Consider the following 25713-nt stretch of genomic DNA (forward strand, 5'->3'; position numbering starts at 1 on the left):
CTGGGGGCCCACATGCACAGGGGTGCCCTTCTAATGGGGCTCCCGGGGAGAAGGCCGGCCCTGGCACGGCAGTTTCCAGCCACGGGGCACAGGCGCCGCCAGAGGCGTGGTCCCGAGTGAGCGAGCAGGTGCAGTCCTTACGGCAACACTGGGATGAACGGCCATCCCTCCAGGAGTGTACAGAGCCTGGAAGGGTTCCCTCTACTTTGCCGGGAAAGACTGACGTTCCAGGATAAACTGATTAAATGAACCACCTCGTAGGAAGCAACCTAATGTTTTTTTCTCAGCAGGAAGCCTGTTCTCACCATATGTATCCAAAGTAGTTCAAAGGCGAGTTGTGTCTGAGTTACCCACAGAGCAGCATTAGCAACTGAAAGTAATCTGAGCATCTATCAAACATACAGTCACTGTGAGAACAGGTGCAATTACAAAATGATACAGCCTTAACTGTAGCAGTAGGAGAAAAGAGAGACAGAAGGCAGGAAGAAAAAGAAAGAGAGAGAGAGACAGAGAAAAAGAAGGAAGGAAGGAAGGGGGGAAGGAAGGAAGGAGGGAAAGAAGGTGACAGAGAGAAAGAAAGAGAGAAAGAGAGAGAGAAAGAAAGAGAAAGAAAGAAAGAAAGAAAGAAAGAAAAAGAAAGAAAGAAAGAAAGAAAGAAAGAAAGAAAGAAAGAAAGAAAGAAAGAAAGAAAGAAAGAAAGAAAGAAATTGAAAGAAAGGAAGGAAGGAAGGAAGGGAGAGAGAGAGGAAAAGAAAGACGGAGGGAGGAAGGAAGGAAAGAAAGAAAACAGCGAGAAGAAAATCTCTTCCTCCCTTTTTTTAATTGGTTAGTCGGCTTTCATGTCAAATATTTCCTAAAATGTCTTTATAATTTCCACGTTAGCTGAAAGATGCATGTCCAAAATCTTAAGCACGTTCTCTTTGCTTAAAGAACATTTAGATATTATATTTTAAGTGAAAGAGAATACTTATATGTTAAACAGCAATTTAACGCATAGGAAGACAGAAAATCTGCACAAATCGTTTGTAAAAACTGCTCACCCGCCACCTGCACGGATGTTCCATTTCACAAGCTGGTCGCATAAGCTCACACACAAACTTGACCAAGAATAGAAGCGCTGTGACATTCTTAAATTAACAGTGAGAGGCAACATTAGATATTACATTTTAAAAGCTGCTGGAAAATGCATTTTTCTCCCAACCAAAACCAGCGACATAAAGAACATTCCAGAAATCCCTTTTCCCGTCTGTGTTGTGCATCCCCAGATACTTACAGAGCATGGCTTTCTGAACAGCCCCTAGGTGATCAACTCATTCAAACCCATGTCCACAGCACTGGAGTCTCGCCGGTTGACAGTTTGAACATTTCCAAGCAGGCTACTGATGCAAAAGGCAATACGTAATTTACGCGGGGATTCCCTCTGTAATTCTCCTTCTGAGGCTAGTGGCTGCAGTACCCAGACTATGTCATCAGAAACCAGAGCCCAAAATCCAGCAGGGGAAAAAGTGTCAGGAGAGATGGCTCATCTCTAGTTGAAATCAACACTTGCAAATAAATGTATAATTTGCAGTGGTGGAGTGCCCTTTTTTCCTTTTTTTTTTTTTTTAAGTTTAAAATAAATCAGGAAGAAAGGTGGCAGAGAAGCAGTTTGGCTGCTGGAAGCAAGACAACCCAGCTGCTGGCTGCTGCAGTCGGCGGTCCCAGCTGGGTCATCAAAACCCTCCGGTGCACTGCGCTTGAAAAGGCAGAGGAAGGGAAAACACCCAGCGCCCAGGACAAGCGGGGTTCACAGCCCGGAGACAGCAAGCACAGACATGGCCAGATCCATCACGAGTCCAGCATGCTTCAGATTCAGTTTCCAAGTAAAAATTACCACTAATGTTATCCTTTCCCCCGAATTCTTTCAAGGCAAAACTAAATTGAAAGACAACTGAAAGTGAAGAAAACGTGCAGGAAAACTCTTCCACACACGTATGATGCGAGCCTTTCCCCCAAATAGGCTTTAAAGGTAAAAATCTTTTATTCTAGAGTTTTCCACTTAGCTTAGAGAAAATTCTAAGAGAAAATTCTATTCCGGGCATGATGCTGCTTTGAAGAGAGAACTTCTTATAGCAGAAAGATCTCTGTTTTCTCTCTAGAGCACTTCCTAAAATAAAAAGGGAAACGGACTCCCAAGTGTTACTCTCAAGTCTGTTATCTGAAAAACCGAAGCTGCCGAGCTGCTTGTTCTCACCAAGTTCTCCTTCTCTTGCGTTAAAGTGGAAGTTTTGTTGTTTTTTTTTTTTTTTTTACAGAGCTTCTTTATCTCACATTCTGTGGGTCAAGCTGTATCCCTGGAAATGTGGCCCCTTCATAAAGAAAGTGCCTTTCCCATGGACACGGTTATCAGTGCACGAGGCAAAAGGCTGTGCAGACAAGTCTGACCAGTTGCACATCTTCAGGAAGGAGCACCGACATAAATGCACCAAAGCGGCACCCAACGTCTCGAGGATGGTTTGCTACGTGTCACCTCTGCTGCTGTCGTTGTTGTCAATACTATCAATTCCTCCGACCAGCCCCAGGCACTTTCATTTCGTCCTGAGAATTTGACGTGAAGCACTGTTTACAAAGTGCTTCCTATGTACCAAGGACTGTGCTAGGTAGTCATGTTCTCTTTCATTGAATTCCCAATTATTTCTGCCTCCAATAAAGCAAAAAATCCAGACCGAAGTGGAAAGCCTATAAAAGAAGCACAGGTCGACAACAGTCCTACAGACGTGTTCTGTGTGGCAGGGCCAGTGACCAGGCTTCCAGCAGCTACTGGAATAGCGGCGCGCACGGAATAGATAGCCACCCTGCCTTCCTGGGTGCCTGAGATGAGCACGTTAGTTGCCTGTAAATCCATTCATTTTCTGAAAACGCCACTTCTCGTTCATTTTCTGTTGATAAGGAATTTCTGAAACAATCATCAGAAACCATCTCTACGGCAGACAGCCAATGCTACTCGCCTGCAACAGGATTTGAGATCTCTTTTATTCCCGAAGGGGGCCATTATTTCCACCGGTTGCCATGGTGATGCTGCAGTATCGCTGCTGGGGTTCCACTGCTTCCCGATGCAGTCACGCCACACACTTAAATCAAACCACTTGTATCACCCTGCACGGGTTTTTTCGGAAAACGAACACCTGGCTGCGTAAAACTTAGTTAATTGAACTCATCTTCATCTCACAGTGGTGACGAACGGGGACGGCCGAAAGTGTCTGTGTGTGCCAGCACCCACGTGCGCAGCAAGATCTCAAACAACAAGAGGAAACATCAAAAAATTTCTTATTTTTTTCCCTTCATTAACTTAAGGAGAGATTTCTTACTATTTCCAATGACTTGAGAAATGCTTTTCAAAAAGCAAAAGTAAGGAGTTTAGGATGAGCAGATCACACTACTGTATATAAAATAAGCAATAAGGGCCTACTGTATAACACAGGGAACTACGTTCAACATCTTGTAATAACCCACAATGGAAAAGAATCTGAAAAAGAATTATATATATAAAACTTAATCACTTTGCTGTACACCTGAAACTAACACAACATTGTAAATCAACTTTACTTCAATAAAAATAAAAAATAAATTTTAAAAAATGGGGAAAAAAAAGAAGCAAAGCAATTAGTTGCCTGAATCTACTTACACTGGTACTCGACAAATGTTTCTTGAATGCAAGAAAAAAAAAAAGGCAAAAGTAATACGACTAGAAATGAGGAAGTGTACATTTTTATTGTTGGGAGTTTATGTTAACTGAACCTCTGCCGTATTCATTCTTAAAGTCTCCTATCTTACTTTTACTTGTAACTAGTAGACACACAACTGCACACTAATACATGTCCATGTACTTATTTATTAATTCCTGAGGTCTCTAACCTGTGAAGCTTAAATAAATGAAACTACTGATTTGACTTTTCAGTCTTTAAGCCCTGATTTCCTGAGCATGAACCGTTCAAGTGCGGAACTCACTTTGAACTCAAAGATGCTGGTTCTCTGAGGCTCTAGCCCTGACTCCAGATTGTGAGAGGGGTGTCCACCGCGTGACAGCCCCAAAGCAGAGGAGGGAAATGGGAGATCGCCAGGAAAATGGCAGGTGGGAGCCTTCCTTTGGAGCACACGGACTTCACCACGTTTCCTTCTGAGCAAACACAAAATTTATCTGGACGCTCAGGGTGAGCAGCCGGCTGTCCTTACCTCCTACTGCAAAGGGTCTGGAGAGCCGGCTTGGACTCCTGACACCACAGTGTTCATCGAAAGGGGAGAAACCAAATCACCGGGACTGGATTTCAGAGGTCACGTTTTGGAAAAGGCAGGTAGGTCATTTACCAAAGCCAAACTTCAAGGAAAATGCCAAATCTAAGTTTGGCCCCAATTCATTAAGTTAACCTGAGTTGAACTCATGTTACCTGTGCACTCTGGTCTTTTTTCCTTCCGACACTCTATTTGTTTGGTGTTTGTTTTCTTTTGCCTTTTTCCATTTCTGTTTTTGCCATGACACTAAGATTGGCCAGGCTCAAAGCTGAGAAGCTTGTCGTTTTAGGGACAGAAAGAGAACTCTCTCCACGTAGGAAAGAATGCCGTGGGGGCCTAAGAAACTGAGGCTGCAGCGATGAATAGACACACTTCTCACAACTCCCACGTCATAAAGAAATGAGGGGGAGGAGGTGGGGAAGGGACGGCGTGGGAGTTTGGGATTAACAGATGCAAACTATTACATATAAAATGGATAGGGACTTCCCTGGTGGCGCAGTGGTTAAGAATCCTCCTGCCAATCCGAGAACATCCCACATGCCGCGGAGCAGCTAAGCCCGTGAGCCACAACTACTGAGCCTGCTCTCTAGAGCCCGTGCTCCGCAACAAGAGAAGCCACCGCAGTGAGAAGCCCGCGCACCGCAGCAAAGAGTAGCCCCTGCTCGCCGCAACTAGAGAAAGCCCGCGCGCAGCAACGAAGACTCAACACAGCCCAAAATAAATAAATAAATAAAATAAAATGGATAAACAGCAAGGTCCTACTGTATAGCACGGGGAACTATATTCAATATACTATGATGAACCATAATGGAAAGGAATATTTAAAAAGAATGTATATATATGTATACGCTACCAAATGTAAAATAGCTAGCTAGTGGGAAGTAGCCGCATAGCACAGGGAGATCAGCTCAGTGCTTTGTGTCCACCTAGAGGGGTGGGATAGGGAGGGTGGGAGGGAGGGAGACGCAAGAGGGAGGAGATATGGGGATATATGTATGCGTATAGCTGATTCACTTTGTTATACAGCAGACACTAACAGTGTAAAGCAATTATACTCCAATAAAGATGTTTAAAAAAAAAGAATGTGTATATATGTATAACTAAATCACTTTGTACATCAGAACTTAACACACTGTAAATCAACTAAACTTCAATAAAAAATTAATTTAAAAAATAGCAAAAAAACACCACCAGGGCAAGTCGAGAGAGGCTGTGGAAGAAAGGAACAAGCTTTATATTTTAAGACCCTTCGTGCTTTTTTTCTGCTTTGTGTGCCTTTTTCACTGTGCACTGGGAAAGAAAGAAAGAAAGGGAGGAAGGAAGGAAGGGAGGGAGGGAGAAGAGAAGAAAGGAGGGAGGGAGGGAGGGAGGGAGGGAGGAGGGCTGTAACATTCAGAGTGATTCCCGGCAGCCAGGGCGCATCAGCCTGGGTTTGTGAGTGCACAGCCTGGGTGTGTGTGGTCTGAGCCATCTCTGCACCTCTCTGACTCCTCCTTCAGGGGAAAGAAGGGTCTTCCTGAGCTCAGCTTGGACACGAAATGAGGCAGAGGTGGCCGCTGAGAGCTGGGGGGTGTGCTGAATGGAGGGGGACCCACTGACTTGGCTTCCGTATTGAGGCACCACAGTTATAAAACCTGGGGAAGCCTCCAGTGCTGATGTTCTGAAAAAAAAAAAAATCCTTAAGCTGGAGTTTGTATGGTTAGAATCCTGAGCAATTTGAACAGACTTTATCTAAAGTTAGTATAATGCAGGAGAAATGGGGGAACCACTATCTCCCTCCACATGCCACCCCCTGGTATGCAGCATGCAGCCTGCCCCCATCCCCAGTCTTCTCCTAGGGGGTTATTTTCTACGGCAGAAGCAATGTTTTTATCAGGGCAGGTTGAAGATATGCCCCTCTCTCTACCATCATATGCACGAGAGCCTTCAGCCCAATTAACTGCCTTTGGTGAAACAGAAGTTAAGTTACAATGTTGCGGAGCGATGGAAGCTTCCGACACCATGCTTCTTAGAGGAGCTTCTTAGAGGAGCTCTCCCCCTTCCACACAATTAGACATCATTCACTGCTCCGCATCCACGCTGGGAATAACATGTGAGACTTTACATCATCTTGAGATGAAAAGTGAATGGTGCGCTTCCTGGCAACAAGATGTCCATGACATGAATTTTCCCAGAGAAACCTGGCACTCTAATACCCAAGGTTGGCAGCTAAGACAGAAGCAGGTGGAGGAGATTGCTTGCTGAACCCTCAGAGAAAGCTCCCTGTTGCATGCTAACACACATTTTAGAAATAGAGGTCAAAACCATTTCGTTCAAGGTGGTCTGGGATTTTTTTTTTTTCCCAGTGTGTGTGCTTGTGTAGCCTGAGTGTAAACACGGACAGAATGCCAAATGAGACAAGTTAAAAATGATTAAGCTCCTGACCTGACAATTTTCCTCTCATGCTCGGCAAATTCACCACAACTCCAAGCAGTGCTTGCTTCGGTCATCCTGTGATGCCATCCAGAAGAATTAATCAAATACTGCAGCATCATTGGAAAACAGGGGATTTCATAGGTGTTTATAACAATCTATTGCATGGAGCTATCTATGAAACTACAGAAGCCTTGGGTACCGTCCGGTTCCAAACCCTGCCTCCAGGATCTGGGCCATCAGCTGAGTACCAGTAGTTCTGTGGTGCTATTCCGGATCCACAGACCCCGAGAATTTAGGGGCCTCTGGGACCTAAGTCCTTCACATGGAGGCCCTACAAAGCACAGGACTCACTGGTTGTCAGGCAGCCCCTGGTGATTGAACTTGGCCTCCGGGCTGCGACACCCTGAACTTGGCCTCCGGGCTGCGACACCCACATTCTGGCAAGCCCCCGGGCTGCACCCTCTCCTCCTGGAGAGGGACCACCAGGACCTAACCTCCTCTGCTTCAGAGGGAGAAAAATAGCTCCATTCAGTTCCGACGTATTTCAAGATTCAAGGGCTATGCCCACCAAGCAAAGCCGCCTACCGGCCTTGAAACCCCGTGCCTTGAAAAGGGATATGTTTAAATCAGTCAACTGAAGATGCAGTCAGAGATGAGAGCCTGTTATCAACCATAGGTTTTACACACCAGGAAGAATCAGTCTGCCCTCAGCACCGATCCCGTGGTACCACCTTCCATCAGAGCAGAGAACTCTCCGCAGCCTTTCCCAGGAGCCAGGATGACCCCAGTATTCAACCCCCAGCCACACAGATCCGAAGTCATCCTTCTCAGAGAGGAGAAGCCCAAGCATGGCTCCTGGCTTAAGGTGCTCTGAGTTCTGAGGATAAGGAGATTTTGAGAGGCGCCAAGTCTACTCATGAGATATACCAACCCACTCGGCTACAGGCAGTTCCCTTGTTTTTGTTTTCCTGGATTTTGCTCCATCCATTTCCCTGGAGAGATGGTGTGCTTTGCCTCTTACTCAACGTGTCTGAAGCCCAGGCAGCAAGGAGGAAGGCCCCTGCAGCCAGGAACTTCCGGGATGTCACAGCCGAGTCCGAGGTCCAGGCTGCGGGGCTCATGAGGGCTGTGGGTCGTGGAGGGGATGGCGCTCTCACTCTAAAAATACAGCGATGTGGTGAGACTCGGCTTCTGAATGTAACTCCTTCTATGACAGTGGGCTGCAAAAGTGCTAAAAGCTTACCTGCCTAAAATTCAGGGGGTTCTGACCAACCCCCCTGAGGGATAACACAAAACACACTGGGTTTTCTTTTGTTTTGTTTTTTTATTTTATTTTTTTTACCTCTTTATTGGAGTATAATTGCTTTACAATGGTGTGTTAGTTTCTGCTTTATAACAAAGTGAATCAGTTATACATACACATATGTTCCCATATCTCTTCCCTCTTGCGTCTCCCTCCCTCCCACCCTCCCTATCCCACCCCTCTAGGTGGTCACAAAGCACCGAGCTGATCTCCCTCTGCTATGCAGCTTCTTCCCACTAGCTATCTACCTTACATTTGGTAGTGTATATATGTCCATGCCTCTCTCGCGCTTTGTCACATCTTACCCTTCCCCCTCCCCATATCCTCGAGTCCATTCTCTAGTAGGTCTGTGTCTTTATTTCTGTCTTACCCTAGGTTCTTCATGACATTTTTTTCCCTTAAATTCCATATATCTGTGTCAGCATACGGTATTTGTTTTTCTCTTTCTGACTTTCTTCACTCTGTATGACAGACTCTAGGTCCATCCACCTCATTACAAATAACTCTGTTAATTCCGGATCCTATCCTACTCCACACCGCAGGGGCAGTTCAGGCTACCATGACTTATTTTGCACATTCAGGTCTTGTTCACCTAATTTCCTTGTATTTTCTTCAGTTACCCATGTCACCTATTCCCCCAGGACTGGTGGGAGGGTAAGGCTGCGACCAGCAGCTTGGTGTAGGAAGGTGATAATTAGGGGTCCCAGGCAGTGAGAGCTCTCCGAATCCAGGTGCCTAGCCCCGCCCGCCTCTCCCCCTGGGTCCTGGGGCTGCTCTGAGAGCTGGGTCCAGCTGTCACTCCCCACCGCTCAGCCCTGTGCTGTGCGGGGCTTGAACCTCGGTCATTCTTCTTGGTGTATAAAACCTTTGGTGGATAACAGGTCCTCATGTTAGACTACACCTTTAATTAATTGACCTAAAACATATCCCTTTCAAGACAAGGAATTTCAAGGCGTGCAGGTGGCTTTAATTGGAAAGCATACCCCTTAGCTCTTAGGAATCTGCCTAAAATGAGTGCAGGGGTTGGTAAGAGAACTGCCATTAAAAACCCAAATGGAGGGCTTCCCTGGTGGCGCAGTGGTTGAGAGTCCACCTGCCGATGCAGGGGACACGGGTTCGTGCCCCGGTCCAGGAAGATTCCACATGCCGCGGAGCGGCTGTGCCCGTGAGCCATGGCCACTGGGCCTGCGTGTCCGGAGCCTGTGCTCCGCAACGGGAGAGGCCACAGCAGTGAGAGGCCCGCGTACCGCAAAAAAAAAAAAAAAAAAAGACCCCAAATGGAACTGAAACATGTAGTTCTGGCCTGGTTTGGGGACCAGTGCACACCTGGAACACTGCTTTCCCCCGAGTTCAGGCAAAAAGTGGGCCAGAAGTACCAGCATGCCCATTTGACACCTGCCATGCAGGCACAAGAGAAAACAATACCAGCTCAGCCTCACCTGTGAAAGAAATCACTGAAGCCAGTCTGGTGTTAGACAGAAGAAATCCTGGGGGATTTACTGGAAATCTTGGGGGTGTTAATTGCCTTCATTTGTTTATTTATATCCCTCTTGCTCCAAAATGGAGCTAAAGCAGTGTCAGGAGTATTAAAGCGTATTCATTCATTCACGTGCCAGCACCTGTGTGCAGGGACAGAGGGACAAGATCCCTGTCCTCACAGGGCCTACGTTCTAGAAGGGGAGAGAGTGGGTGAATATGGCCGTTCCAAAGAGTAGTGAGCATTTCCACAACAATATAAAGAAATCGAAACAGGGTGGCAGAAAGTCACCTGGGATTGGGGGTCGGATACGGAGGGCTGGCAGCGCTGGCGGTGGCGGGGGGCGGGGGGGAGACCTTTCCAGAAACTAATGATGGAAGCAGGGAGAAGTAAAGATCTAGCTGGAAATAGATCATGTTCCCGGGGGGGGGGGGGGGGGGGGGGGGGGGGAGGTGAAATCCTTTATCGCAAAATGCCCCGGGGGGACATTCCAGTGCTCTGACCACCATTTCTCACACCAGAGCCTGCTTCAGGGTCTGAGACCAGAGACTCAGAAGGGGTTCACGGCCTGGGGCTTAACGCTGCAGACACTTTCTTGAACTTGGAAGAATTTTATCTCTGAATTTGTGTTTGGCAAGTGAAGTCTGACGAACAATTCTGCATCCTGCCAGGGGCTTGGGGCCTCGACTCACACCTTCTGCCCGCTTCCCAGGACTGGTTCCTAAAGGTCCATTTTTGGCCCCTGATACGCAAACGCCACCTGCCAAGTTCCAGGGCAGGTGCCAGGCATCTCTGAGGGTCTCTACTGCCTGAGAGAATCCCCATACCCCCAGGGAGCATGACATTAAGTGGAAGGTATAAAACACTCTGGCAGGTCCAGAGAGAGACCACAGAAGAAAGGAGAAAGCTTTTTTCCTGCTTTTTGAACAAGCAATCTGGCATCTTCTGTAGGTGGCCCTGGTCTTGCTAAGTGCCGCCCCAGGCGCTGCGGAGAAGGCAAAGTGCAGTTTTCTTTCTGCTAACTGCCTCGCTCCCCACTCTCCCTCAGTCCATTCATTCATTTACTCATTCATCCACTGTATGCGGAGGTCTGCTAGGTGCCAGGCCACCCCTGGGGATTTGAATTAGGACATTTGCTGTCCTCCAGGAGCTGACACGCCCCTACATGTCACAGGCAGCCATGAGGGCCAAATCCATTGTTCTCTGTCCCTCTGCAAGGATCCAATCAAGCATTAGTTTCACGTTAAGTGTCACACATTACATAAATCATGGGAAAAAGTAGAAAACGGAAGTTTTATTTTTTTTAAATATGCATTTTCTAAAGCTGAACAGGCAGTCCTATGCCATCAGACCATTCTCTGAATTTGACTTTTCATTCCTCAAGATTAGTATTTAATTCTCTCTTAACCATACCCTTGAAGGAAACCCTTTCCTGTGGATTTTTGGAGAGCACTGCCACGATTTCTCAGACACCACTGATATGGTTCTCTGACTTTCCCAGAATCTGGTGTAGAAATTTCAAGGAACCGTTTCCTCGATCATCTGTTCACCCTCAGTCAAGCCCACTGGGTTCTGTGATTAGGGGCAATGTCAACATTTTTTTCAGATTCGCCAGGGACACTGTGATATATACAACAGACACATTTTTTTTTATAAGGAGTGTTACAGCCCAGCTGAAATAAAAGTTAAATTTTTTAATCTCTAAAATGAACTTCAGAAAGGGCTCACCATGGTCTGGTGAGAATGAAGACTCCCATTTGTACCATTATTACAAAGGCCCAGATACAGTTCTTGATTTTCTGAGCAGGTCCTTGGGTTTCCCACACAGTATTCGGATTTCCGACATGCTGTGTGGATTTCTGGCGCGGTACCTGGATGTCTGGTGTGGCAGCTGAAGGTCTGACAGTGGTGCACCTACACACGGATGGAGCCTCGGAGGTTCCTGCTCCAGGCCTGCAGTTTGGCTCTCAGCGAAGCTGGTTTTCCTGAGCTTTACCAGGCCCGGGAGCAGCCACCCTGATGAAGGGGTGTCTCTTTTGCAGGGAAACAGCTCGGGGAAGCCCTGAGCCTGAACCTAGGATGTTGGTTAAAGGCAGATCGTCCCTAAAGAAAAGCAACCCCCCAGCCATGGCCTCTTGCACTTTCCAGTGTCCTCACCCAGAACACAGATGACTTTTTGTGCTATTAATGTTGTACTAGAATTTTGCTATCTCCTGGGGTCCCATCTTGGATGGAAAGAATGCCGGAGCCATCCAGAGGTGGGTGATTAAGGAGACAGTGCTCTTAGGAGGTGGGCGACTTGATTAAAGCCACCCAGCCAGTCGGGAGAGACGGCGAGCCTCCTGACCCCTAGGCCGGCCCCTCCTCTGCTCCTTTCCTGGTCATGCTATTCGGTTGGACTGACTCCACGGAGCTGCCCACCTGCCCTCCCACCGCATCCTCATCTTCCTTTGTTATTCTTCTCTGATTTGTACCGTCTCCTGCTGCCTCCGGACCTTTCTGGTCCCTGCATTTGCCATTCTGGTGCTCACCCATCTTGTCAGGCAGCACTGTGGAGATCTGACGCTGGAAGCCCTGGGCGCAGGGCAGGCGCCTGGACTGCTTCTCCGGAGGGTCCCTGGTCTGTGCTCGGGCCAGGAGGGAGTGCCTCATGGTAAAGACAGATGATCTTCACTCCTCATGCATCTCAAGGAGCAGGGCTGAGATGCCGCTGAGTGGAAACAGTCTGGCAAGGACTGAGCCTGAGATGGGAGCAGAACAGCTCTGCGGTCCAGAGCTACTGTCACTTAAGGTGATGGACACAGGGGGGTTACTAGAACCCAGCCAGGCAGACAGAGGCCACTCGGGGGGGAAAGCGTGGACCTGCATGGAAACTGATTCTGTTACTAGGCTTTCTGTTAGGGAATCCTACCTACCATGTGGCGTTCCAAGTGGAATGGATTTGTTGCAACGTGAAAAAAAATGTTTAAAAAAATCACACAACTTACAAAAACATTTTTATAGAGAGAGATGTTTTTGGCTGTTTGATAAGACGCAGTCCCCTCTGGGGGAGAACATCCCAGTCACGGGGTGACACCATCACTGCCATTTTGTAAGAGCCCGGGGAAGCTAAGCGCCTTGTCTTAGTGATACTACTGTGTCCCTTAGTCTCAAACCCTCTGAGGGCCACATGGCTCAGATTCTATCAAAAATAATTTTTAAAAGGAAACATGACTTAATCCTCAGCTGCACAGGAGGAAAACATACAGCCATGGGTAGTGAATCACTCATGAAAAATTAAATAAATCCACCCACAGCGGGAAACAGCACAACAGAATGTCGGGTTGGCTTCACATTGGAAGGAAGCCAAAAATAGATCCTGGAAAGAGTGATGCCTCTGAACCTGATCACGCTCACGTTGTGTGCTTTCGGGACCTCCAACTTCATCTCAGCAACACACACTTTGCAGCCGGGATTGTTTTTGGAGGACTCTCACAAGAGGGGAGCAGAGTGGTACCGGGGTTTCCATGGTATCTGATGAGATTAAGCAACTCACCTTCCCCGTCCATCAGTTCTTCAGGTAAAATACACCAGAACCCTCTGCCAGGATGGATCGCAAAACAGTGGAGAAAGGACCTTTGTTGTGTTAACTAATGTATCTGCTTAAGTTTTAAAATCAAAACCCACGGATTCCCAGCTTTTACTTCCTGCATATATGTAAGCACCATCACAGAAAGAAGATTGCTTTTCCAATATTGTTTTCCAGGAATAAAACCCTCTTTTACAGGTTCCTGCTTCTTTTGGAGGGCAGCAGGAGGGCAGATACAAATAAGAGAGAGAAGGGACGAGGAAGGACCCACACAGTGGCTTCCTTTTCAAAGCAAAGATCATAAAACCTTTATATCACAATGTACAAATTTCATCTCAGAAGGGAAGGCAATGAAGGTGACAGCCCCCAAACACGGAGGATACGCAGCAGTGGTTACTTGAGGGGCATTTCTGCTGCTAACTCAAAATCCAGAGAAGCATTGCCCTCGATCACAGAACTTTATGTCATGAAGGGACCTTTAAAAAATCCTCACAGGGCTCTCTATGTTTTAAACAAAGAAGGTGTGACTCAGGGCATGAAGGGACACGTCCAAGTCATTCAGCTTTCTACAACTCAACTTGATTTCTGACCAACCCTTTTCTAGGCTACTGTGCAGAACACACAATCAGAACTGCTAAAGAAAGGACTCAAATATCCACCCTGCAGGCAATATTTCCTGATATCAGAACTATAGGATCTCCTGCTGCATTTTTCAAGACCTGGTGGCACAGTCAGAAGCCTACAGGAGACACCTGATAAACGCTGGGCAAGTGAATGGACAGACTCCTGGCCACGCCGAAAGGAAGCCTGGCAAGCGTGTGGGAAGAGATTAGAAAACTGGATTCGGTCAGCAGATAACACGAGGAAAGAGTTTGGAACCCTGGCCAAGATCGACTTAGGCGATCATAAAAGTGTTCCCAAATATAATTATTTACCAGAAAACTGTTTGCAGAATCCACAGGATATGTTCTTAGCTAGTAATGAGCTCTGCTACTTTCATAACAGAAAAATCACATTTTCCATAATGGAAAATGCGTTGTTGGGTGGTTTGTTTTTTTTTTTTTTGTGGCAGGTCTGCACCTTACCTTTGGAGGTGGTCATGAGACCTGACTGGTTTTGAAGTTTGCGAGGAACCTGGGCTCAGCGCAGGGAACACGGGGACCTGTGAGCCCCTTCCCACTGTACTCTCACCCCTCCATGCCTGCTCAAGTCTCTGTCTCCCCATCTTTATGGCGGAGGTGAGAATGCACACCTAGACTGCGCCCAGGTGTCAATGAGGCCCAAAGAGGACGATGAACTGCACGTGAGTTACCAGCAATGCCATTTAGGTTTTCAGCATAAGGCATTTACGACGTTATCCGGCCAAACAGGAAACAGATCAAGTCCTGCTTTTGCAAATCATAATCTCCAGCAACGTGACGTTTTTAAAAAGAATTAACTTCTCAGCAGCAACACGGTAGCTTTAAACATATTTACATATAGGTAAGACCTGAACACAAAATCTGTACCATTTCTGAGAGCAGATCAATCTTGGGAGAGTTGTCTGAAATCAGTTGGATACCGTCAACATATTTTTTAAAAGTTGTTAGAATTCCATCAGTCCCCATCATGAAATAACACGAATCCAAGTTCTGGTTTTAGATTATGTTCATTTCGATTCAAAAAAAGGAGAGAAGCTACTCAGAGAAACCATTATGTGACACATTTTTGTTCAGCAATTCCACAGGGACCTTTCCTTTCCCAACATTTTAAATAGTTTATAGCAAACTCTGCATCGCAATAAGCAGTCTTTAAAAAGTCACTCCCGATTGGCAATTTTGAAACAGAAAGCACCGAGTCTCCTGCTGGCTGAATGTCCCGATTCACAAAGGGACGTCCCCCGTGGATGGGACTGCAGCTGGGGGCGAGGTCCCATATCCAGTGGGGGCTGGTCCATGACCCTTCCCTGTGGTAGCAGGACTCTTTCCTGACTCTGTGGCCCAATGGGTCTGAGAACATTCTCTGTAAGTCACACACCCAACGGGTTTATAAACATCTTGTCTTCTTTCCCCAGTGTGAACGCTGCCTTTAGCCAGGCAGTCGGCACAGATCTGCAGCTGACGATGCCATCTGTCCCTACAACGTCAGCTACACAGACGGGACAACCTTGGCCCCAGACTCCTGGCCCCGCCCTCGTGAACCCAGACACCAGCTCCTGGAAAACCAGCTTGCTGCCCGGCCACCTAGGTACCTCCCACTTTCTCAGTGAGTCACTTTTAACTGAAATGCCACTTCACAAATCTAGTTGCTAAGGAAAATTAAGAGGGCGGTTTTGATTATAAAAATAGAAAATGTCCAACTTAAAATGGGTGGGATTTTGATGTGTCATCCAGGCAACCCAGGGCCCCAACAATAGTTGGGGATTGTTTTCCTAAAAAGTGAACCTTACTTGGTTTCCTAGCAGCCCCGAAGCAGACCGTTCCTCTGTACCATCCCCAGGCACCACCTGGCCGAGCCGCGGTGCATTGAACAGTTTCCTGAAGCATGAGTACCAGATTTCCTGCCCAAGGCTGCACAAAGTTAGCCCAAGTGCGTGCCAATGTTGCATTTAACGGAGGCGTCCTGATAATATTCTTTAACCCAATTTTTAAATACCTTAGGAATTAACATTACATAAAAATAAACCATGACATAAATCCCAAGGGACAAGAAAGGCTCCCCTTTCAGTTTCCCTTTACCTCTTGTCCTACGGGGACGATGCTGGGGAACCATCCTGGCCTGCGAGAATCCATGTTTTCCTGTCAGCAGGAACAGGATTTCAAGAAGAACAATTCCAGCTCTGAACTGGGTCTGCTGGGAGCTCAGAGATGAGACACGCGTTTATATAGGAGAGCTATGTTCCTGTTTCCTCTAAATGGAAACTCTGACAGCTCAACATCCATGCCTTTGCTATATGACAAACAATTACTTACTGGACACTTTTAGGAGGTACTTCTTGGAAGAATGTTGAAACTTTCCTGGGGGAAAATGGAAATGGAAATAAATGAGGGATTGAGCTGTTTGTCACCATCAGATCCAAAGGCATTCTTCCAACTGGCTGTCAGTTTCTACTCTCAGTTTGCGGGAGAATAACTGCTTTGTTGTTGGGAGAAACACATTTTGCTTGGATAGGAAACCCGCGCAGTCCATACATGCTAATAAAACCCCGAGAACGTGGCAAAGGAAGGAAATGGGGATTGAATCTCTTAGAAAGTTTTCAAATCTCCTGTGCTCTGCCCATCATGCTTCTCTGTTCTTCCTACAGATTCAGAAACCAGGACAGGACATAGAGCACCTGTTCTGCCAACAGAAATGCAACCCCAGCTGAGACGGGCAGAAAGGATACTTGAAGTATTCACCCCACCCTGGGAGAACAAGGCCCCTGCAGTTAATTTAAAAACCTTCAGGTTCTTTATTTTTTGCCTCTCTACCATGGTGACTGTTCAGACCAACACCAAAGAAAAAAAATGACTTGGAAGAGGAAAATCACATGCATTGAAACTGATAGAGTTGGAATCATAGATCCTTACAGAGGACAAGTGAATGAATATTCTAAGTTACTTTTAAAATGAAATTCACTGTTATTTAACATTAGCACTTCAATTTGGTTTTCTTTTACTCCTTGGGTATTTCCATGAACCGAAGTGAGATCGCCAAACTGCAGTGTCATTTAATTTCACTTACTGGTGGATACGCTTTGGTACAACAACGTAAGACCTCAACGAGCCTGGAGAAAATATTTAAACCTTAATTATGTGTCTTCCGTACAGTCTTAATTCTGAAATTCCACTGCATTTTTTGAACGCTATGCAACCGAGACCCACAGAGTTGCAGGCATTCCCCAGTTGAGGGAACTCTGGTCGTATCTGATGATCGATATGCACTATAGTATTACTTCCCAAATCTATTTTTAGATACTGAAAAAAAGAAGAAGAAAAATATGAGAATGGGTGGTTGTACTAAAAAGACTCCTCTTCCTCCAGTTTAAAATTGACTTTTTTTTTTTAAAGTCAAATATCGGGCTTCCCTGGTGGCGCGGTGGATAAGAATCTGCCTGCCAATGCAGGGGACACGGGTTCGAGCCCTGGTCCGGGAGGATCCCACATGCCGCGGAGCAACTAAGCCCGTGTGCCACAACTACTGAGCCTGCGTGCCACAACTACTGAAGCCCACGTGCCTAGAGCCTGTGCTCCACAACAAGAGAAGCCACCACAATGAGAAGCCCGCGCACTGCAATGAAGAGTAGTCCCTGCTCGCCACAACTAGAGAAAGCCCGCGCGCAGCAACGAAGACCCAATGCAGCCAAACATAAATTAAAAAAAAAAAGTCAAATATTAACACAGAGTGTCTTTTGTTAAATGAAAGATCAGGGATTATTTCTAGATAAGGAAATGCCTTTAAATATCCATTATAATACAGCGAATACATCACTACCCAATTAAATTCCTTCTTTAAACAGCGGAAACAATTTGCATCATTTTCTGATGACGTAGACAATAACCATTTTACTAAACGCTTAGACTTTGGGTTATTTCACTTAAATGTCACAAGAATCCTAGGAAGAGCTGACGCCTGAGACGCTGGCATGTTCACTCCTCTGGAGCCACTGCACCGAGTGTGGACGGTGGCCTGGGGTGGCCAACCTCAGGGCATTTACTCTCTCCCCATCTGCCCAAGGTGACCTAGTTATTTAGTTCTAACTGACTCAAAAGCAAGTTTCCAACCTCACCAATTAAAAATAAATTCCTTTCTATTGGCTGAAACCCTGACGCTCTGGAAGGATTCTGAGATGTTTGGCAATGAACGTGCCATAGGCTAAAACACCTACAATTCCAAACACAGGCAGCGCCTAAGGTAGCCACGGTTGGGGAGTTCATGCTTCCAACACACTTTCCTCACGTGGAAGAGAAAGACTCTGGAAATCAGAAATGCTCTTAGTCTAAGGACTCACAGCTCCCTAAGCACAACTTTACTTTCCTATTGCAAAGGAGGCAAAGGATGGGACCAGGTGGAAGAGACGCTGCCTGAAGCTGGTGGCTACCAAGCACCTGTGATAGAACCAGAGGTCAGAAGTCGCCTCCCGGACACAGGCTCAGCTGCCTTTGGACGGGGCATGCACTTCTGAACGTGGGGCTGGTTTGAGACACTGGAGGCTAGGGGCCCCTAGAAGCACAGGTCATGGGCTCACTCAGCTGAGAGTGAGGCCGACCCAGGCATGGCCAGGAAATCCTAGAGCAGGTGGATGGCACCTGGGGGCGGAGGGGCCAGTGCTAAGTCGAGAGCTGAGGGAAGCAAAGGTCAGACACTTCTAACGCATCATAACCTGCGCCTTGTATTTCGGAAGGAGATGAGTCTGCGGGGCCTGCCCTCAAATGTTTAATTTCAGCGTGGTCAGGATCCACTGCTTTTGATGGCAGCAGGTTTAACATCCATCCCAACCCACACGAGCAAGCAAGACCTCTCACTTGGGCTTCTGAGGCAAAGGCACTGCTGACTTGCTCTAAGTAAGCCTCCATCCCAGTAATATTATTCCAGTAATGACCCTTCTCTTTGATCCCACCGTGACCATTTGCCCAAGCAAAGTGCGCCATGCGGAATCATCAACATCCGATAATTCCAGGGTAAAGAACATGGACACCAAACTCAGCTGAGCAGGTAGGAAGTGCAAGTTTTCCTCTTCTCCGTCTTGATAAATCTTTGACTATATTTAGCATTTTTTGAGATAAGGAGAAACAGTCAGTACAACCAAAATGCCCTTGGTCACACCAGGGACCACCGTGCGGGCATGGCGCCCAAATGAAGGGCACGCCCCCGAGAGAGGGGCCGGCCGGGGCCGGGGAGCCCACCCGCCAGCCTTAGACCCCTTCTGAACAGAGTCAAGGTATTTCAAATAAGGTGCTTCATCTGAGAAATGCAGCGTCCCAGCGGCCCACATCCTGGTTCACTCACCAGAGGTGCGCGCCTACCAGGGCAGACCATGCGTTCCCTGCCCACAGGCTGCAGCCAGTTCAAAAGCTCTTAGACGGTCTTCGCTCAGTTTCCTTAGGAAACTTGACAGCATCAAGTTGATTAAGCGAACACAAAAAAAGGCGATGGTGTTTCTTTTACTAAGTACTAGGACCTGGAGGCCATGGAATATTGCCTCAAAAGGTAAAAAATTATGGAATGCCAACACTGTTGGGTTTTTTTTTTTCCACTAAAAGTGCAATCTGGAAAAACTCCTTTTCAGCAGTTTTCCCCACAGCAGATCAATTTAAGAAGCAATTACCATCAATGCAATTATGTGCCACTGTGCCGCCAACAGTCCCCGAATGCGTGCCACCGCGATAAGGCGAGGCCCTTTCAAAAGTAAGGACAAGTCAGTGAGGGGCAGGCGTGTGGAAACTGTGTTCTCAACAATACATTTCAGGATTCTGAGCAGCTGAGCCAGATTCTAAACGCGAAAAAAAAAAAAAAAATGATGTAACCAGAAGTGTGATATGAGCCTGTTCAAGCCAGTGAAGGCATAAAACTCAAATATAACACGCTGACCACATGGCCTTCTTTCTCTAGAAGATAATACTTCTCGAACATTGAAAGCCCAAACATTTTTTTTTTGCTAGTTAACTACACATCAGAGAAAATTTTTTAAAAGTTTTGTACTTACCAAGGGAAAACGAAGGCTATAGTCTGAAAAAGAAAGAAAAAAAGAGAGGGTCAGTTTTCTGGTTTAAAAAAAAATAATGCTCGTTCTAGCCACTGCTTTTGCTACAGCACTGGTTGAAGGTGCCCGTTTTTGCCTCAGGATTTGGGGTCTTCTTGAGGCCTTTTAATCTCTGTAATAATAACTTCTTTTTGCTGCCATCATCAGCTTTCAAAAGTGTCCTGCCCCGAATGCTCCTGTGGTCTCTGGTTGATGGCGGAGCCTGGCAGCTGCCCTGGATCTGAAGTGTTAGCCTCTGGCCCCTAAGGCGCTCCATCTGTTAGCGGCTCCTTCTGTGACCTACAATGTCCCCTCCCACCCCCAGCCATCCCTTCAGCCCAGCTCCCCACAGACAGCCTCTTAAAACCCACACAGGACATCCGCCTTCACCCCAGTTTTCCAGCTCAGTCAGAATCCAGTTTGCTCGTTCCCCATTCATTTAGCTTTCATGCTCTTCTGGCTTTCAACAGCTTTACTGAGATATAATTTACATCCCATAAAGTCCACCTGCTTAAAGTATACAATTCAATGGTATTTAGCCCCGTCACAGAGTTTTGCCACCATTCTCACCATCTAATTGTAGCACATTTTCATCATCCCAAAGGAAACCCCCTGCCCTTTAGCTCATGACTCCCCCACACCACCCTCTCCCCACCCACTGGCCCCTGCAACCACTAATCTATTTTCCGACATGGATTTGCTGATTCTGGAAATTTCATATAAATGGGATTGTATAGTATGTGGCCTTTAGTGACTAGCTGCTTTCACTTAGTATGTTTTTGTTTGTTTGTTTGTTTTGCGGTACGCGGGCCTCTCACTGTTGTGGCCTCTCCCGTTGCGGAGCACAGGCTACGGACACGCAGGCTCGGCGGCCATGGCTCACGGGCCCAGCCGCTCCGCGGCATGTGGGATCTTCCCGGACCGGGGCACGAACCCGCGTCCCCTGCCTCGGCAGGCGGACTCTCAACCACTGCGCAACCAGGGAAGCCCAATGCTGAGTCATTTTAATGTAAAACAAAACCCAGCGATAGGCAGAAGCAGGGCTACAGCCTTGAGTCAAACCCAACTAAAAACCACAAGGCAAAAAAACCAGTCAACGGGTGGTTAAATAAATGAGTAAAAGGACCGTGGACTAAATCCCAAACGAGCCCGATTAATAATTTTGAATTAAACTTTGAAGTGATTTTTAAAGCAAAGCAAAAATACATGAAACAGTGGGCTCTACAAACAGATCACAGATTATATTGGCTTGGGGCTCACGCATGTTCACATGAAACCACAGCCATCAGCTTCTCTAAAGTGCAGAATTAGAGCAAACATCAAGCAACCAGAATATCCTCTGAAGTCAGCCTTTATCACGTGAACACTTCCCTTAGCCCACGGCCCTCCTGCAGATGGCTACCGTAATACTGAGCGAATAGCTAAATGGTGAAATAAGCACATTAAAAATGGGGGGTGGGGGAAGCTGGTTCCATGGACAGACCCACGTCCCTCTGGAGGGGGTTGTCTCTGAGGAGCTTGCACGGGGCAGTGCCACAGCTGGAAAGGCTCCTGGTCTTAACTAGAACAGCAGCATCCTCTAAAAACGGAAACGAGAGAAGCTACTGATTCATTGGGCCCGTCGAGTGTGTCGGCGGCTCCTGTGGCATCTCACCCACAGCCCACAGCCAGTCCTAGGAGGCAAGATGAGACCCATTTTAAGGATGAGAAGACTGAGGCTCGGTGAGCTCCTTGACCTGTGTCACCCAGAACAAGGAAGCAGGGATGCTGAGACCAGCCTACAATGTGGTTTCCTCCGGTTTGCTTGTTTCTTCTTTTCTTGTCTCCACCGCCCCCCACCCCCCCACCCGCAGCGAAGCTGTAATTCCTCCAGGGACCATCTTCCTTTTCTTTACATTCCTAGTGTGTGGGGCACTGCCTGCCTGGAGGAGGGCCCACAAAATGACCTTCTGTTCAGGGCGACATGCATACTGCAGAATTTTGAAAAGTCCTTTCTAACCCTAGAAGGAGCTCCACTGTGGTCTATGGGCCGGAAAGATCTAGAAAGGCCCAGGCTGGCCACATACTTCCTGTGGGGAGAAACAGCCCTATGGGAGCGGCTGGGTTCACAGAAGCCCTGGGCCTCCTGACCACGGAAGTGTGGAGGTCTGGCCCTGGGGCCTACAGGGGCAGCCGCTCTGCTTCCAGGGAGCAGAGGCAGGAGGATGCCCAGCTAGACCCTGGGAAAGAGGCCAAGCGAGGCCACGGAGCAGGGGAAACCCACCCTGGGGGCGGGGAGGGCAGGCGAGGTCATGGGGGCAGGCACTCCCACCGGAAGCGGCTGCACTGCAGGGTTGGTCCGGATGGCTCGCAAGATGTGGAAAGACCCAGCAATGCTGCTGTGCGCCCAGACCTTGCTGAGGCTAAGGGAGGGCAAAGCGGCACAATTTAGGACCGGCCCGTCGGGCCTGCTCTGTTGGAGGAGACAATTAAAGCCACTCCGGCTTGCCAGGCTCTGAGATGGACGGGACCTGGTGATCTTTCCGAGCTCAGACAAAAGCAAGACGCCCTTTGTCCACGCCCTGGGCCTGAAGCATTGCGAACATTCGAGTGGGGGGACTGCATGCTGCCGAGGGTGTATCTACAGGCTTCTCTTTTAAATGGGCAGCAGCATTTTAAAACCTTGGGGATGCTCATCCGCATTTCACTTTTTTTTTAATATATAAATGTATTTATTTTTGGCTGCATTGGGTCTTCGTTGTTGCGAGCGGGCTTTCTCTAGTGGTGGCGAGCAGGTTGTTGTGGTGTGTAGGCTTCTCACTGCGGTGGCTTCTCTTGTTGCGGAGCACAGGCTCTAGGTGCACGGGCTTCAGTAGTTGTGGCTCGTGGGCTCAGTAGTTGTGGCGCGCGGGCTTAGTTGCTCTGCGGCATGTGGGATCTTCCCGGACCAGGGCTTGAACCCGTGTCCCCTGAATTGGCAGGCGGATTCTTGACCACTGCGCCACCAGGGAAGCCCCTGCATTTTACTTTTAAATGTTTATATATGTATTTCTACATGTACAGGGCACCTAAAATGTGAACTTTTAACGATGGGTTAAAATCTTAAAAAGCAAGGCCACACAAATAAAAATCTAACACACATAATTAGACACTATGGACCCTAGACTTGAAGGAATCTTCCTGGAATAATCAGACCCCAGAGTGAGGCTCCTCCATCGTGGTGGCACTCGCCTGGGCTCCCGTGTTCCGGCTTCTCCTGACCCACTGGTCAGAGCCCTTGGAATAGCAGGAGTGTCATTCACTCTCAGTCATGGTGACACTCAAGCACAACAACTAGGACGATTGGGGGTCCAACGAGCAGGAAAATCACTACACATGGGAAAGCAACTGAAACCCCATCACATCCACCAAAGGCAGTGGAAATGGATGAAACCACTGCTGCTTCAGCACTGTGTCCAAGCAGGACCAAGTTCACCCTGCTTCCTGCTGCTGATTCAAAGGACAGGGAGATGCAAAACGCCTCTGAATCATCCCTTCAGGTCCTCACTGATCTCATACTCTGCCAAGTCTCACAGTTTCCTTGTTTACCTTCCAGGCATCAGCAAAGCTGTTAATTTCTGTATTTTCTAACGCATGAAAGAAAGGCTGAAAGGAAACCTCTCTGAATGATGAGCAGTTTGGGAGAATCTTTTGCCCATCCTGGAAAAGGGGGAGGGTCCTTAAAACGATGTTGCCAAGGCTGAAAAGAAGTCCATTTCCCTAGGCACCCTTTCTGTGAATCTATGACGAACGAGCTGGACTTCTAAATATTTGGCAACTTTTAAAAATTATTCATGGGCAGCTGCTCAGAAGATCCATGCGCATCGCTGCCTGCTTCTCAGGAGTGTTTTCTGAAGCACAATCCCCAGCCCCCAAAGTGCACATAAGGGCACCTCCCTACCCCACAGTTGGGGGTCCCCTCTTTGGACTAGGAAACTATGCAGATTAGCACGCCAAGGACTCCGTTTTTGCAAGTACAAACGACTGCTCGTTTCCCCTTTTCCATGTCTGTCTATGCCATGATCACTGCCATGGAATTGAGGAACACAGGACGTGGATTCTCTGTGCTCGCTTCCGAAGCCCCAGAGGGGAGGGTGCTCTATCCTGGCTCCCGTCTCACGGGCCATCTGTGCAGGTTGCAGGTGTGGGTCAAGCACATGCCCCGCCCCCTGCCCGGTGCCAGGGCTCCCTGGGCTCGTCCTCCTGCCCCCAGCTTGGGCGTTATTAATTCACATGCCCACCTCTCTCATTCGGCACAAGCGCTTCTTATATAGTGGCAGTTAGTCACTGTCACCTTTCAAAAAGTGTTTTCGCCATGAGTAGCTTCTTCGTGGGGGCTCCAGTGCTTGAGGGCAGGGATGGTGTGAACATCTCTGGAGAAAGTATCAACCCTGAGGACAGGTATCCTGCCAGGTGCTCACTTAGCCAGACGTCCTGCTAAGTGCTCACTGAATCCTCTCAATACTCTGGTGAAGGGTCTGGTTTAGACCCACTTTGCAGATGGGAAGACTGAGGTCTAGCGGTAAAGTAACTTGCCTTAAGGATCCCTCTCCAGGGCCTGGGCACAGGCTTCCTCGCCTCCTGGAGTCCTTGGGAAACGGAACCAGCTGCACTAAGTACTAAAAAGGCACAAGGGCTTTTTGCCTGGGCTGTGGGGTTTTCTGGGCTGTGGGGTCTGTGCATGTCCCTAGGTGGGCCTATTGCTGTGAGGCCCACCCGGGGCTCCGAGCAGGGCCTGGTACCCACAGCACACTCAGCTCAGCCTCCGCTGGGGGAGGTTATCAGGACCAGAGGGCAAGAGGAAGGCAGGTCTATGAGATCCACAGCTCGCCCCTCTGGCCCCTCCCCTCCCCGCTCTAACTCTACACATAGCCAGGCTCAGTGACAGGTTTACTGTCCTCCTGTGTGCACGTGTCCACCTGCTACTTTAGTGATGCTCTTTCTCTCTCATTGTGCAGAGCTGGGCTCAGAGCCCTGCAGGAGATTCTGAGCATCGAGAAGCAGGTGAGGAGATTCAGAGGATGGGAAACAGGAGTCCTGAAATGCACCTGTTCCCACAGGTAAGGCACGTGCTCTCCCACCCCACCCAGCCCACCTCGAGGAACCCAAAAGGACTAAAGCGGACCTAGTCCCACCGAGATGCAGCCCCTGGGCCCTTGACTCCCCCTGGATGGTCACTCCCGCCCACATGTAAAATCCAGTCCCAATACCAGGGATCCAGCTTCCCCCTCTGCTTTGTTACCTTTGCCTTGGAAACTGCCCAGGGCCCTTAAGTCTCCTAATGTTGGGGTAGGGGTGCAGATTTCACACTTTCCCTCAAAAGCTTCCAAGAGGGGTGCAGCCACTATGGAGAACAGTATGGAGGTTCCTTAAAAAACTAAAAATAGAGCTACCATGTGATCCAGCAATCCCACTACTGGTCGTATATCTGGAGAAAACTCTCATTTGAAAAGGTACATGCACCCCAATGTTCATAGCAGCACTATTTACAATAGCCAAGACATGGAAGCAACCTAAGTGTCCATCTACAGAGGAATGGATAAAGAAGATGTGGTACATATATACGATGGAATATTACTCAGCTATAAAAAAAGAACCAAAAAATGCCATTTGCAGCAACATGGATGGACCTAGAGATTATCATACTAAGTGAAGTAAGTCAGAAAAAGATGAATATCATATGATATTGCTTATATGTGGAATCTAAAAAAATTGATACAAATGAACTTATTTACAAAACAGAAATAGAGTCACAGATGTAGAAAACAAACTTATGGTCACCAGCCGGGAAAATGGAGAGATAAATTGGGAGACTGGAATTGACATATACACACTACTAGATATAAAATAAATAACTGGTAAGGACCTACTATATAGCACAGGGAACTCTACTCAATACTCCGTAAAGACCTACATGGGAAAAGAATCTAAAAAAGAGTGGATGTATGTACATGTATAACTGA

At 47.7% G+C, this 25713-nt stretch overlaps 1 protein-coding gene across 1 annotated transcript in view; it reads right to left on the reverse strand.

Annotated features, from left to right (window-relative positions):
• Window positions 1-19715, reverse strand: part of PTPRE (protein tyrosine phosphatase receptor type E) — a 96720-nt gene extending 77005 nt beyond the window's left edge. Inside the window, exon 1 of the mRNA XM_082854103.1 lies at window positions 19697-19715. The gene's annotated coding sequence lies outside the window, so the exon portion shown is untranslated. The remainder of the gene's footprint in view (window positions 1-19696) is intronic.
• Window positions 19716-25713: the final 5998 nt, after the last annotated feature.

Source organism: Leucopleurus acutus, assembly GCF_964270905.1.
Source record: "Leucopleurus acutus genome assembly, chromosome: 14".
In the NCBI taxonomy this organism is placed as follows: Eukaryota; Metazoa; Chordata; class Mammalia; order Artiodactyla; family Delphinidae; genus Leucopleurus; species Leucopleurus acutus.